Source organism: Notothenia coriiceps, unplaced genomic scaffold (assembly GCF_000735185.1).
Source record: "Notothenia coriiceps isolate Sejong01 unplaced genomic scaffold, NC01 NC01_scaffold00018249, whole genome shotgun sequence".
NCBI lineage: Eukaryota > Metazoa > Chordata > Actinopteri > Perciformes > Nototheniidae > Notothenia > Notothenia coriiceps.
The window spans coordinates 72,423-78,819 of NW_011350950.1; positions in this window are offsets into that span (position 1 = coordinate 72,423).

Genomic DNA, 6,397 nt, shown 5'->3' on the forward strand with positions numbered 1-6,397 from the left:
AGAGACATATTATGGAACATTAGAGTGTGTTCATCTGTCTTCAGACAAACCACATTCATCATACACAAGAACTAAGCACCGACACTTCATAAACATGTCTCATACTTAACTTTGTCACTATAAATGAAAACAGTGAGTCCAGGCAGGTTCATCACATCTTCCTCATTCATGGACGTTCGTCAGCCACTGCAAACTGAGGGAAATGTTCATCTTTTTACGAAAAATTAATTCCTAAATGTTTGACTACATATCATAAATATAAAATCAGACGTAGAGCTTTTTTAATCAACACATTCTCTATTTGGAGAAGCTTTCCTATGGACACTAACTAACGTGAAGCTCGCTTTACTGCCAGCTGCTGGACGGGAGAGGAACTGTCACTGAGTGGTGTAACACTGACCTCTAGCGGCCGTATATATATATTATGATAAATTACATTATATTAAAATATGCTATTATATATGTTCACACTATATTATAGTATATCATATAAATATATATATTATATTTACAATGATATTTGAGATAATAGTATTTTATATTTAGTTATATTACATTATAATTGATTGTATTGTTATCCCAAAAATGATAGTGGGGGATCATGATAGAACAGTTATATTCTAAAAGAGTAATACAATTTAACAATATCAATTTATATTTGTTAATGGCACTTGCCTGAAAAAAACAACGTTATGGTAATATGTTTGTAGTAGATAGTGTAGATTTGAGCTAAATTAAATATCAATCAATCAATCAATGTTTATTTATATAGCCCAATATCACACATGTTACATTTGTCTCAGTGGACTTCACAGTTTGTACAGAATATCAGTATGACATTACGAAACCCTCTGTCCTTAGACCCTCACATCGTAGGAAAAACTTCCAGAGAAAACCCACAGTTTAAAGGGAAAAATGGGAGAAACCTCAGGGAGAGCAACAGAGGAGGGATCCCTCTCCCGGGGCGGACAGACGTGCAATAGATGCCGTGTGTAAATTGAAAAGATAATACATTTGCAACATAGGTAGTCCAAATGTTTGGAAATGCATGTGTACACACATGCATTTCCAAACATTTGGACTACCTATGTTGCAAATGTATTATCTTTTCAATTTACACACGGCATCTATTGCACGTCTGTCCGCCCCGGGAGAGGNCGCTGTAGTACATATGCTAGGCCTGTAGATGGTGCTGTTCTCACAGAATCAGCCCATGAAAAGACAGTGTTAAATTGAGCGAAATGAGGAATGGCTAAAATACATGATCTGTTTGGTATTTTGAAAAATAAAAAGTATAAATATGCCTTATATAGGTATGGTCCTACACTATATTATTCAAATATAGCATGATAGGTCCACTTTAATGACAAAATAAATACACATAGCCTTCCTCAGGCAGTGTGTTTGTACCGGGGACAGGATGATGAGAAAACTGTAAGAAATTATCGGGGAATCCCTCCGGAGTGGAGTCATGACGACTGGATCTGAATTATTTTTTTGTATTTGGTGTTTTGTGTCCCAGCTGTCGATCAGCTGTGTGCAGCGTCTCCACTGCAGCCTGTGCATCTCCCCCCCCCCCCCAACAAAACTTTTGCTTATAGGTTGCATGGTGTGCATGGTGTGCATGCGTACGAGGGGTATAATATATTATTCTAAGAGCTGTTATGGTTGAAGCCACTGAAGAAAGCGCAATAAGTGGCCAGAAAAATAGAAATAGCTGTACAATGCTAAGTAAGGCAACAGCCTCCAGTTAATACCACGTTATGTAAGATTTCCAGGTCGCTTTTCACACAATTCCTTTCTGTTCTTTGTGCGCTGCTGACTAAATTATATGTGTTGATTTAAGGTGCTATTGTGTTGAACTGTATTTTATTGAGAAAGTGTTTCTATTGTATTCGTCACATGTGGGTGCTGAAATGTAAATGGCATGAACAGCTTTCAAATGAATGCAAACTGAGACAGTAATAACAGAAACATCAGCTTCAAAAAGCATCTTTAGTTTGAATTGAAAGCATATTATATAAATATGTATAAAGTATAGTTCAATGATACAAATATAACGTCAGGGTGCAGTGACCATAACCTTGGATTTATCATATCTTGATCGCACTAGAATATAAACTGGAGACATTTCTTCTTGTTTTCTTCTTGTCACTGAAACATTTCATTACATTTCAATTGTGATAAGCTTTTACCAAGTAGGACTGTTGTATGGTTTGACTATTTAAAAGTGTTTTATTTGGCTTCTACCAGGTAATGCTATGCATTCCCTTTGAGATGTGATCATATTCCAGTATCTATCTCTTCTTATCTGTTCTTTTACCATCTCTACTTTGACCTTGTATGTTTTTGTTTTATCCTTTCAGCTATCCTTCTTTATACCATAGTTATCCTCTTTATCATTCCATTCACCCTTTTCTTCTCATTGCATTTCCACATATACAGCTCTGTTCTATTTACCATCGCTGCCTAGTTTCTATCTTCTTTCTCTCATCCCTTCACACCCTTCAGCCAATTTCCCCACAGTCCCCTTTCCAACATCTAGTTTTCTCTCTATATCACCGCTGATCTACCTTTCATGCTGGGCTCCTACACGCTCTGATGCCTCCCCCTGTGTTTATGCTGCATGTGTGTTATTTGTATCCCCTACCTGCCATAGTGTAACTCATTGCTTTGTGTAAGGCCCCATTGCCCCACCCAAACCACTTACTATGCTGGCTGTCACAGGGGCCAGGCCACTGAAGATTACACTTCACTGAGCAAGTAGCCTCTCTGCAGGCCTATTCCCACAAGATGTGGCTAATGCAGGACTATTATGACCGTGCCCTCATACTTTCTCTCCATGTCTCTTTTTCAACCTTTTTGAATTGTATTTAAAAAAAATACAGCCGGGTATGTGAAGTTGGGTAATTTTCTGAAGGCAAAGTGCTTGATATTTTTGTCATCTTTTTGTAGTGTACATTATTATCATACCATGGCCTTATGCTGTATTCTTGTTCCTCTATGTCCTTGTTCTTGCTTTGCTACATGTCATGTTATGGTAATGGTGGGTAGAGTGGAGGTAACCTGGTTAAAGGTCACATGGTGAAGGGCTGTGGCCTCCACAAGCGAGCACTCAAGCTGTGTGGGCCAGTTGGGCAGGGCACCAAGGTGCTGCCCCCCCACACCCCTGTTACCCCCTCCCTTGGTCTTACAGCTGCAGCTTCGAACACTTTAGAGGACACCATGCTCCTCGCTGTCCTCACGGATGGCCCGTACTTATCCTCACATTGAACTTCCTCTCACTGAACCCATGCATCTGATGAACTTGTTGAAAATGTCATGCTTCATTGACATATGTTGACAATACTGCTGAATCAAACTTCCTTTGCGGGGTCTTTATACTGTGTCAATAATATTGAATATTCAATAAACTGAATTGACTTATTTTTTATCTGACTTCAGCTTTATCAACCTCTGAGTGAGCAATTCAATAAGTTATATAATTTTCAATGGTTCTTCTTTTCCTGTGCTTGTTTTTTTCCTTAACGTATGTATCATTCAATCTGTCAGAGTTTTTAGACTTTATCGTTGGCATTTCAATTGTTAGCCTTGTATCAACAACGCATAAAAGCAGCAAGATAGCACTTATATCTGTAGTTTGTTTAGCTGGCTACTTTCAAACCCACCCATTTAACCAACACAACAAAAACTGTGAGACTTGTTTGGACTTGCACTACCTCTTACCTTAACAAGTCCCCAGAGTCATTGATTTCACAAGAAGTCCCATAGGATGACTCAGCTAAATGTGTTGGGTTGGTTTGAGTGTGGAATACATTTTTTTGTATTTTTCCTCCCTTATTTTCGCAGGTGTTCTGTTACATTGGGAGACATAATTACTTACTAATGTTTCTACTTCTGTCTCTACAGCAGTGGTTCTCAAACTTTTTTTGTCATTACCCACGTTGAACAGGTGCACCTGTTCCTCATCGTTCCAATAAAATGGTAGGCCAAGCTTAAAATGGTAGGCCAAGCTTAAAATGGTAGGCCAAGCTTAAAATGGTCAAATGTATCGTTCTATAACAGGGGTCTCCAACCTTTTTTAGATTGAGAGCTACTTTCAAAAAATAAAACAAGTCGTGAGCTACTTTTACTCCTCTTTTTTTTGTTGTTAACCTTTGTGTGCTGTTTGGGTCTGTGGGACCCGTTTTCAGTGTTTACTAAAAGAAAATGTATGCAATTTAATTATTTTAACCTGCTTTATTTGGGGGTGGACATCACATCCTCTAGGGGGGTCCTCACCTCCTCCAGGGGGGACCTCACCTCCTGTAGGGGGGTCCTGGGGTATGCACCCCCGGGAAGATTCTTTTTTAAATGTTGAAGTTAAATGCATCAATCTGGTGCACTTTGAGCACGAAATGAATTTATGGATACAGCTCTCAACACTCATATGAAAGAGAGCTGTATACTTTTCAATAATCCAAACATCTTTAGAATATGATCACAACCAATAACAAATCATTTAAACTTGTTTATTCTTATCTTATGTTACCTATAGCATTGGTTTAGATGTATGACCGACCTCTCTCATTCCACATAAACATACTAGAATGCCTTTGTTTCATAGGTGTAGACAGGCACTGGGTACTACAGTTACATCCACGTAGCATAATTAGTTACACCGTTGGTAACAGGAACTTCGAAAAAGGGTATCCCCCCCGACACCTAGTCCTCCCATCTCACCTACAGGTTGTGACCTTCCCCCACTAACTAGGACCCTGAACACCAGTTATGACTTGTGTTTTGGACGACTCCTTTACCTCCTCATCTCAAGGGGACGGTACAGGACATTCTTAGTCACAAAGGTTTCAACACCTCGCGCGAGGGGTGACCACCCGCGACTCTACAGAGACCTCCACACACCGCGTCACCAATCACGCACCAATCCTAGCCTCGTGTCAAGTTTGGGGTGACGTCAGTCGGACAACACAGACCCGTTCTGGGAAGGAGGTTACGAGGACACCCCTAACAGGTGTCAACTCATACATTCAGCGAAACTATTTTCAAGATGTATATTGTACTTACATTTTGATTTGTACATTACATAGCGTAATCCACCAGTCAGATTAACCTTATTTTTTCTACGGTCATGAGATTTAGTCGTTGACAGTTCAGTTAAATAAATATGTCGCTTTTGTTTAAATAGTTGCAGTACAGTTTCAGTATATTATATAGGATATTAGGACCCACCCAAACAGAGAAAATGACGTATAAATCTTTCGAGCTGAACATGATTTTTTTCATACCTCCGTCCCTATAGATTTCGGACGAGATGACCGTCGACAATTATACTAGAGCAGGGGACGGTCATGTGAGTGCGTAGAAAGTCGTCGAACGGAACTTAACGAAAAAGAGTCCGATCGACACAAACGTGAACAGGATGCTTTATCTTTGACGTGTGAGTGGGGGTAAGTTAGCTCTCAAAGTCAGGTCACATGAAATTTTTATACGGTCGACCAGGTCGGGCGCAAGGGCTTGCTTGTAATGAGTCCCACGTAGACTTCTAATCTCCCCCACGTCACCATTGCACGATAAAATAATTCACCCTCACTGGATGGTGGGGAATCCCCGACGGCCCCCTACTAAAAAAATATTTATAACTTTATTCACTGAATATTCTGCCGGGTGTAGCAGGCTGCGGTGAAGTCATGGCCGGACAGGGCCATGACGCATGGCCACGTAATCGGCGGGTTAGTTCGTGACACCACCCAACGCCCGTGGCCTCTTCAGGCTAGAGGGCTACGGTTAGACTCCGACGAGTGTGTGGGTGTTGACTTGGTTTAGTAAATGTCTGTAACATTTTTAGAGGGTATGTGTGTACACCTTTGCGAGAGTGTGTTGGTGATCGTAACCGTCAGCCACTCTTTCGTTACACCTCGCCGTGGAGTGTAAAGTATTCCTCAAATTGTAACTGTGAAAAGCTTTAGGAGCACAACAGGAGGACACCACTAAGTGCATATAATATGTATTAAGTGGTAGACCTATATACCAGTTGAGGCCTGGGCAATCACTCCCATGGCACAACTACAGTAAGACGAATCGAACAGTACGTCCGTCAAGTACATGATTGGCGAATCTCTATTACCTATTATTTCACACTCAGGAAGAAATATGTGGCGGAGGCTGAGGGAAGGTAGCCGTGAATGTGGGGGGTGAGATGTTTATCCGATACAAGATAATAATAAAAATTGCGTTCGGCAGTAGCGGTGCCTCCTCGTGTGTCGGGACACGCACTCGCTCTGTCTCTCTCTCGGATCTCCACTCTCCTCTCTCTCTCGTTATATCGGATCAACATTCTTTTTTCATTCTTAGTAAGGTTATTTTTCAAATTTTCCCTCACTACATTTTATACGTGTTT